The sequence below is a fragment of the Chiloscyllium plagiosum genome, chromosome 5, assembly GCF_004010195.1.
Source record: "Chiloscyllium plagiosum isolate BGI_BamShark_2017 chromosome 5, ASM401019v2, whole genome shotgun sequence".
Lineage (NCBI taxonomy): Eukaryota > Metazoa > Chordata > Chondrichthyes > Orectolobiformes > Hemiscylliidae > Chiloscyllium > Chiloscyllium plagiosum.
In genome coordinates, this window is record NC_057714.1 from 10,602,058 (window position 1) to 10,612,101 (window position 10,044).

A 10,044-nucleotide genomic window follows, 5' to 3' on the forward strand; every position below is an offset into this window, starting at 1 on the left:
ACTAGCTTTCGGAGCGACGCTTCTTCATCAGGTGATTGTGGAGGGCTCGATCGTAACACAGATTTATAGCAAAAATTTGCAGTGTGATGTAAAGAAGTGAAACTATCACTGTATTCTAACAGATGAAAGGCTTAACAGACAATCAATTTTTCAATGTATAATTTCAGTTACATCACACTGCAAATTTTTGCTATAAATTCTGTGTTACAATCGAGCCCCCCACAATCACCTGATGAAGGAGCGTCACTCCGAAAGCTAGTGTGCTTCCAATTAAACCTGTTGGATTATAACCTGGTGTTGTGTGATTTTTAACTTTGGATTACTCACAGTACCATGAGCAGGTGAGCATAGATATAGGAGTATAAAGCAGATGAATGTGCAGTCAGAGAGCTGGGGAACTGTTTGTAACCTTGCTGTCTTTTCATTATTTTTACTTTTATTCTTCTATCAATTTTGAATTGTGAGCTGGTAATGACTTGTGGACTTTAGGGCAGCTTGTTAATGGCAGAGACCAAACCAGCTTTGTTGGTTTGTGATTCAGACAGCATTCGAGGAGATTTGAAATCGACGTTTTGGGCAAAAGCCCTTTCCTGATGAAGGGCTTTTGCCCAAAACGTCGATTTCGAAGCTCCTCGGATGCTGCCTGAATTGCTGTGCTCTTCCAGCACCACTGATCCAGAATCTGGTTTCCAGCATCTGCAGTCATTGTTTTTACCTTGTTGGTTTGTGAGGCCAGTTCTGGAGGCTAATTGATTTTAAAAGATACTAACAGACACAGTGACCCCAAGAAGAGCACTATGTTTAAACAGCAGAGGCTGGCTAGTAACAAGGTCAGTACCTGGGAAATTGGTCCCGACAAGTCTGGAGACTCTATGTTCAAGCTGATGACAGTTGTTGAATGATAATTGAGGCTTCAGGAAGAATTATCAGTCTGTTAGTGTGGAACCAGAATTAAAGTTGTTTTTTGAACTTTGTTTTCCGAGGGATGGTTTTTGCTGAGCCAATGAAGGCTTGACAGCTCCCTACCGAATTTGATACACCAGCTTCTAGAATCCCAGAGAGTAGAAAGCTAATTTGGAGATATTGCTGCCTTTGCCTGGGTGAACTGCGAACGTAACCCTGATCAATATTTCAAATAAGAAACTAAGGTGTCCACATTTATGCCTGTGAAAGAAATAATGCATTTTGAAGGCCATTAAATAATCCAGGCAGTTTTGTTATTTTCTTTTTATTTATCTCTTAACTGTGTTTGTTTGTTTGTTTGTCTATTGTTTGTGTAAATGGGGTTGTGGGATATAGGTAAAGTAGTGTTACTTCTGCAATCATATTTACTTATGCAAGGTAAATGAACTCACACCAGTGTATAATTGTTTCAGCCAAGAGCTGAGTCAACAAGAATGAAAACTATGTGAAGGAAATACATAATTGCTTTTGTATTAGCTAAAATGTGCATGCAAGAATGAAATGTGCCTGCAGACAATGGTAGATGTTACAGACAAACAGATAAGGTGCTGTGAGGGGAGGAGGTTAAGCTAGGTATGCCTGTACAAACAGTAGTTTTAAGCATCTGTTTCCCGCTTCTGCAAAACCAAGAACAAACCACAGTCAAGAAGTCATGAGGTCATAAGGTCACGACAAGTGAGGGAAATATAGATGGTAGTGAAGAAGGATATACCTAACAATGGCCTATAGCAGGATGTGGTCAAATGGCCTTGTGAGACCAGAAAAAAACATTTTGTCACAGACAAGGCCGGATAAGGCAAGGGATAAACAAGAGTAATGGGCGCCGGTCTTAGACAAGTGGGAGATGTAAACAGGGGAGGAGCAATGGGATGAAAGAATAGGAACCAAATTACATAAATATCATGTACTAGTTGAATTCAGTGTGTGTGTGTCCCTGCCTTGTGGACAGTGGACACTACACCCTCTTGCAAGAGTAAAATAAATGACACTACTGATTCAGATCTTGTCTCAGACTGAAATTATTGAAGTGAGTGAGCTTCGTTTCTCACAGGGTTGAAAACAAATGTTTTGGGGATTTAAAGCCTATCCCTTAGCTTATCTTGTTATTTAGTTGCTCCTCTACTAAAATTATTGCATATTTAATAAATGGTTAGGTCTTTTGTTTGCGATACAAAATCGGTGTCTGGAATTAATTATTCATGATTCCAGGATCTATTATTTGAAAGTCTGGTTCGGAACCATGCATTACATAATTATTTCACTGTGTTGTGAATATAGAGGTTGAAAGACTAATTTGGCTGTCTATCTCCATGTTGTAACAGTAGGAAGGAATGTTTAAACTATATTGACAGATGGATGGGAACCAGAATGTATCAGAAAGGAAGAACAAGATGCACAAAGTAAGAAAAAGAGAGCACTAATGTGAAAAGCAGTGAAGTAGTGGGGTGGGCGGTTCAGAGTAAAAGGAAATGCAGTAAGTTCTAAATGAAGTTTAAAATTGCATATATGTGAACACATAGTGTGTGGTAAATAAGGTTGCTGAGCTACAGGTGCACATAGCCAAACAGTGGAGTCCAGAGTCAGGAAAACAAAACAGACAGGACTGGTAAACATACCTGGCTACAAGGTGTTCAGGAAAGATCAAAACTATAAGGAAGGAGGAAAGGTAGGTTTAGGAGAATGTTATGGGGTGCCTTGGAGGGATCAAGGACAGAAGCTATTTGTTTGGTGCTAAGTTAAATTCAATATTAACATGGTTTTTTTTCCTGATTCTGGACTCTATAGACCACTGAGAGAAAAAGACATAGAGGAATAAATGAACAGCAACACTTCGGAGAGGTCAAAACTATAGAGTAGTTATAACAGGGGACATTATTACTATTTCAGTCTGTATCAGGATGATTGATGTAAAGGAAGAGAGGGGGATAACATTTCTTAAAGGTATTCTGGCAAATATTTTCAACCAAAATACTTCCGTCGTAATATGGAAGGAGACATTGCTGTATCTGGTTCTGGGGAATGAGGTGGAGGAATGATATTAAGTGTCAACACGTAACATTTAAGGTCACTGGCCATTGTATCATAAGGTTGAAATTAGCTATGAAAAAGGAAGAAGCACTCTTCAGAGTGAAAATCATTAACAGGAGGAGGGCCAACTTCAATAAGGTGATTGAGAATGGATTTGGTCTAGGTAAATGGAATCAAAGAGTGTCAGACAAAACTGTCAAAGGTCAATGAGCTACCTTTAAAAAGGACGTGCTACATTTAAACTGGTTCAGACAAGTTAGGAGCAAGAGTAAGCCATTTGGCCCTCAAGCTGCTTCACGATTTGATGTGATGTGATTGTGGCCTCAAATCTAATTTCTGCCTTAGCTCTCAACAACTTGCAATGCTTTTGATATTCAAGAACGCATCACAAGTGCCTTAAAAATATTCAACGACCCTGCCTGTAGTGCTTTCTAGGGAAGAGACTTCCAAAATTATGAAAAATGCTGTTTTCATGCATCTCTGTATAAATTTCACCTGCCACCTTTTTCAAATAACCACCATCCACCTGCTTGTTTTTGTTGTGCGATTTCTTTGACGATCTTGCTCACAGTTCACAATACTTTCAAGTTTTGTGGTATCTGTAAATATTGAAACTGTGCCCTGTACATCCACAAGTGACTGGTTAACTCACTTGATTAGATGGATAGTATGTGGTTCAGAATATTGTCAATGGTGCAGATTCAATTTCCACTCCAGCTGAGCAGGGCATGGAACCCAGCTCCTCCCTGACAATGAAAGGAAATGACAAATCACCACTGACAAAAAAAACTGCCAAGAAGTATATTTTAGGATGAAGCATCAGCAGTGAGCCAGGTAGCTGCCTTCAGACATGGTACACAGAAATTAACAAACTCCCAAATCTAGGTAGTTAGTGGATATCAAGTAAACACATATTCCTCATACTGATCTCTGGAGTATCTGAACCAATATTGTCCTCTGGTCTGAGAAAAATAACTATTCATCACTAATCTCTGCTTGCCGTCACCCATCCAAATTTGTATCAATGTTAGCACTGTCTCTCTTATTCTATGGGCTCCAGGTTTGCTGACAAGTCCACAGTAAACTCCCCATTATCTGGCCCATTTGGCGTGTAGGAGCTGCTGCCAGTTACATGAATCTGCCCATTACATGAGAAATACTCTTATAGAAACCCAACACTTTAGTAATCATTTGAATGGAAAATCTTAAATCTACATGTCAAAAGGGCAGTGCAATTTACTTTCTGGGTTTTGGAAACTCTGAACGTATTTTAGTTAGGATCATCAACAGAACTAGCACTTACATCTTGAGCAGTAGCTAATGAAACTTCATAAAAATGGCCAATTTCCTATGAAAGTTTTGCTGATTGCATGAGAATTCCAGATGGTTGGGCACCAAAAAGGGAAAGTTTCTTCTATTTTGTTTTTGGAGGTCCACATATACCACATTAATTATTTTACCAACTGTTAACTCATCAAAAACTCAATCAAGATAGTTAAACAGAAATTACCTTCACAGATCTATGCTGACATTCCTTTATACGTCTATTCCAATACTAAAAGCTTTCCCGATATCTTTGAAAAAACGACTGGCCTGTGGTTTAATTCCTATGCATTTTTAGATTTGTTGGTGCCTTTTGAGTTTGTCATTTGCCAGCTGCAGCTGATGGCGTGCACAGAGAGAAGAGTCAATTATCCTGACTTCAGAAGTAATGTTATTAATGATGTGGAGGAGCCGGTGTTGGACTGGGGTGTACAAAGTTAAAAATGACACAACACCAGGTTATAGTCCAATAGGTTTATTTGGAAGCACTAGCTTCTGAAGTACTGAGTGATGAAGAGCTTATGCTCAAAACGTCGATTCTCCTGCTCCTTGGATGCTGCCTGACTGGCTGTGCTTTTCCAGTGCCACACTTTTTGACTCTGATCTCCAGCATCTGCAGTCCTCACTTTCTCCTGACAGACTAAAGGTGTTCATTTGCAATTATTTCATTTTCTGGTGCATCTAAGGCAGATTACAGCCAGTATCTCTGCAACTTTCAATTTTATTTTTCTCAACATCCTCATTCAGGTATATTTGAGATACAATCTCACAATGGGTAGAACATGTAAAGTCAAAGCATATCTCTGATGTCAGATTGAAATCACAACCAGCTCAAAGTTCAGAGGAAAAACAAAAAAAAAAAGAAATGCGAGAGACAAAGAGAAAGTCGGAGAAAAGCCTAACGGTTAGCATAAAAGGGAATGGAAAATTCTTAGATAAGCATAAAAGCAGCAAAAGAAGGAGTGAAGACAAATAGGGATCAAAAAGGGAATTTGTGCCTGGACACAGGGCATGGCTGCTTCCAAAATTTAACTTTGCATCCATCCTTATTAAGGAAGGTATTACAAAAGACATAACAAAAGAAGAATTAGATGAGACATTGATTGACCTAAAAATGAACAAAGATGACCTATTAGAGTCGAAAAGTGTGATGCTGGAAAAAGCCCAGCATGTCAGGCAGCATCAGAGGAGCAGGAGAGTCGATGTTTCAGGCATAAGACCTTCATCAGAAATGTGGAGAGGGAAGGGGGTTGAGAGATAATTAGGGGAGATGAGGGTGTGGCTGGGGGGAAGGTAGGGGAAGGCAATAGGTGGATGCGGGTAGGAGATGATTGTCATAGGTCGGTGAGGAGGATTGAGTGGATAAAGGGTGGAGTTCCAGGATGGAGGTGCGGGATGTGGAGGAGATGCAATGGAGGGCATTGTTGATCACATGGGAAGCGATATTGTGGTCTTTGAAATAGGAAGTCTGGATCTCTTCCACTTCCCGCAGTTTCCATCCTCAAACCCCACTCCCCCAACCACAACAAGCATATAACCCTTGGGTCCTCATATTCCACCCCACTAATGTCTAGATACAGCACCTTATCCTCCACCATTTTCGCCCCCTACAGTCAGACCCCACCAAAAATGTCTTTCCCATTTCATTTCTATCTGCATTCCACAGAGACTATTCCCTCTGTGAGTCCATCTTTAGGTCCACACTCCCCACCAACCCACCCTCTACACCCAGTATCTTCCTCTGCCACTGCATGAGGTGCAAAACCAGTGTCCACACCTCCCCCTTCACCTCAATCCAAAGCTCTAAATGAGCATTTCAAATCTGGCAGCGATTTCCCTGCACATCCCCCCACCTCATTTACAGCACCCATTGCTCTTGATGTGGTCTCCTTTACATTGGAAAGACAGAGCTCCAAATCGCACAGTGTTTCATAGACACATGCACCAAATAACCCTGTGGCTGACCACTTCAACTCTCCTTCCCACTCCCCCAAGGACATGCAAGTCCTGGGCCTTCTCCACCGCCAAATCAAAGCCACCTACTAACTGGAGGAAGAATGCCTCATGTTCTGCCTTGGGACCCGACAACCACACAGCATCAACATTGACTTCACCAGTTTCCAAATCTCCACTCCCTCCACTTCATCCCAGATCCAACCCACCAACTCAGCACCACCTTTTTGACCTGTCTTACCTGTCCATCTTCCTTCCCACCCTTCTGCCACACCTCCCCACTGACCTATCACAGTCACCTCCTGCCTGCATCTACCTATCGCCATTCCATCTATCTTCCCCACCACTCCACCCCTACCCCTATATTTATCTCTCAGTTCCCCTTCCCCCTCCATGTTCATCATGAAGGGCTTATCCTCGAATCGTAAATTCTTCAGCTCCTCAGATGCTGCCTGACCTGCTGTGCTTTTCCAGTGTCACCCTTTTCAACTCTGACTCTCCAGCATTTGCAGTGCTCACTTTTTCAAAGATGACCGATGGGTAAGGCTAGCTAAACAGAAAGTTAATAATTCACCAGGACTGGATCATGTGCATTCAAGGATACTGGGGGAAGTATGAGTCGAAATTGTGAGGCTCTGGCCATAATTTTTCAACATTCCTTAAAATTCAGGACTGGTGCTAGAGGATTGGAGAATTGTAAATAATGGTTCAAAAGAATATGTAAGGACGAGCCCAGCATCTATATGGAAATCAGTTTAATCTTGGTGTTGGGAGAGCTTTTAGATACAATAATCAAGATCCAAATCAACACAGTCTCATGAACAAAAATTAATTAATTAAGGAAAATTGGCATTGATGAGTCTGTATGGAAAATTGGGTGCAGTTGTCAAAAATGAGTTCTATTTGCATCCATTTGTATGCATCAACATGTCATTATCACCTAATCTTGCCTCATTGATGTGCAGGTTCCCATTCTCCCACCCAGCTGACAGAAATTAGACTGTGAAAATTCCTGACATGGAATTCAGACCAGATAGCTGGTGATTCCTGCTTCCAACTTGCTTGGGCATCAGTTCCCAACCTCGCAGGATAGATTCTGTAGGCAGTGACTGCCCATACACCTACTCCCCACTCTGGCCACTGATGGGCATTGGATATGTGCCAACCTCTCTGTGCCCTGATGGTACATCTCCAATATGCTTCTGCACTTTGATGCTACACTTTGAAATGCACTGTCAACCTTCAGTGGATTGCTGCACCCAGGCCTCCTTGCACACAGTGAAAGGCAGCCAACTCATGGAGTCCTCACTTACTCTCCTCATGTCCAATCACCTTGTGCCTACTTGGACACACACAGCATCTTTGTCTTACTTTGCCTATTTTCACTTTGCCACCTCAGCCAGAGCTTAACGTATCACAGAACATTGTTCTTGCCTTGTTGTTTAGAGCAGGCACAAAGCCAGGCAGCTTAACATAGTTGACAGTAGTGATCATTCAAGGGGGTGGACAGCGCTATATGCTACCAATTATGTGGCAAACATACTGTTTGCACTTCAACCATATAGTTATGCCTCAAAGTCAAAAGGAAGTAGTCCTTGATCAAGCCAAGGGAGCCTAACTTCAATTTGGACATCCAATATCAGTCCAAGGACTTGGACATGATCAGTCAGTCACCTGATGCATCCAAGAATAGATGTAATGTATCACTACAGTTCAGGTAGTAGACTATGGTCTGTCCTCCAAGTCCAGTGGAACCAGTCTGGGAGACACAGTAAGTCAGGAGGGAATTACACATGGATCTGAAATGTGGTCAGTCATCAATCAGAGCTATCTGTATATGGTCAGGGATGTGCAGGAGGCCCAGAGCCCATTGTCCTGCCATTTCCTCAAGATGAATGAGGTATTGGGGCTAGGTTCTTGCAAACTGTGTAACTAGTAATGTAGAGAGGGTTTTAAACTAAATGGTGGTAGCAAGAGATCAAATGTGGAAAGAGGTGGTACAGTATATTAAAAGTATATAGACAAGGTAAGAGAGGAAAATCCTAATGTAGGAAATGAGGGTTAGAACATAGAACATAGAACATAGAACAATACAGCACAGAACAGGCCCTTCGGCCCACGATGTTGTGCCGAACATTTGTCCTAGCTTAAGCACCCATCCATGTACTTATCCAATTGCCGCTTAAAGGTCACCAAAGATTCTGACTCTACCATTCCCACAGGCAGCGCATTCCATGCCCCCACCACTCTCTGGGTAAAGAACCCACCCCTGACATCTCCCCTATACCTTCCACCCTTCACCTTAAATTTATGTCCCACTCTTTTGCACCCAGGGAAAAAGTTTCTGACTGTCTACTCTATCTATTCCTCTGATCATCTTATAAACCTCTATCAAGTCACCCCTCATCCTTCGCAGTTCCAACGAGAAAAGGCCGAGCACTCTCAACCTATCCTCGTACGACCTATTCTCCAATTCCAGGCAACATCCTGGTAAATCTTCTCTGCACCCTCTCCAAAGCTTCCACATCTTTCCTAAAGTGAGGCGACCAGAACTGCACACAGTACTCCAAATGTGGCCTAACCAAAGTCCTGTACAGTTGCAACATCACTTCACGACTCTTGAATTCAATCCCTCTGCTAATGAACGCTAATACACCATAGGCCTTCTTACAAGCTCGATCCACCTGAGTGGCAACTTTCAAAGATCTATGAACATCGACCCCAAGATCCCTCTATTCCTCCACCTCACTAAGAACCCTACCGTTAACCCTGTATTCCGCATTCTTATTTGTCTTTCCAAAATGGAAACCTCACACTTGGCAGGGTTGAATCCATCTGCCATTCCTCAGCCCAGCTCTCCTCACTATCCACAACTCCACCAATCTTCGTATCATCTGCAAATTTACTGACCCACCCTTCAACTCCCTCATCCAAGTCATTAATAAAAATTACAAACAGCAGAGGACCCAGAACTGATCCCTGCGGAACTCCACTTGTAACTGGGCTCCAGGCTGAATATTTACCACCTACCACCACTCTCTGCCTTCGACCGGTTAGCCAGTTTTCTATCCAAATGGCCAAATTTCTCTCTATCCCATGCCTCCTGACTTTCCGCATAAGCCTACCATGGGGAACCTTATCAAATGCCTTACTAAAATCCATGTACACTACATCCACTGCTCGACCCTCATCCAATGTTGATTATTAAATAACCTGGTTGGCATTTAACTGGGTAAGGCATTTAAATTTAAATTGTGACCATGTGGTGGGATGAGAGAATGGCAGTGCACTCTCCAACCTCAGTCATAACATAAAATTGGAGGCTTTCACAATAACTCAAAGCCAGAAATGTGTAATTGGAAGTGTAATAATTGAAATGTATAAAATGAAAAATGTTAACCTTCTTGTGCATTAGCATAAAGTATACAATACCAGGATGGCGTTATCAATTGCTGCGACCTTCTGGAGATGGGAGCTTTATCTCTGAATGATTTGGGGAAAAAAGTTATCAAAGCTAGGCTAATTCAATTAGCAAAAAGGTTGGAGTTAGAATTTAAAGTAGATGCAAAGAAAGCAGATAAAATTCAAAATATAGAAGAGTTTTTGAATGCAATTCAGATGGAAATTCAGTTGAACTAGCTAGAAATCAAATGCAAATGAAGCAAATCGAAATAGAAAAGGAAAATTAAATACCAAAACTTGAACAGGAAATAGATTTAGGAATGATAAATTTCAAACTTGAGGAAAAGAAAATAGTATTTCAGAATGAGGAAAAGA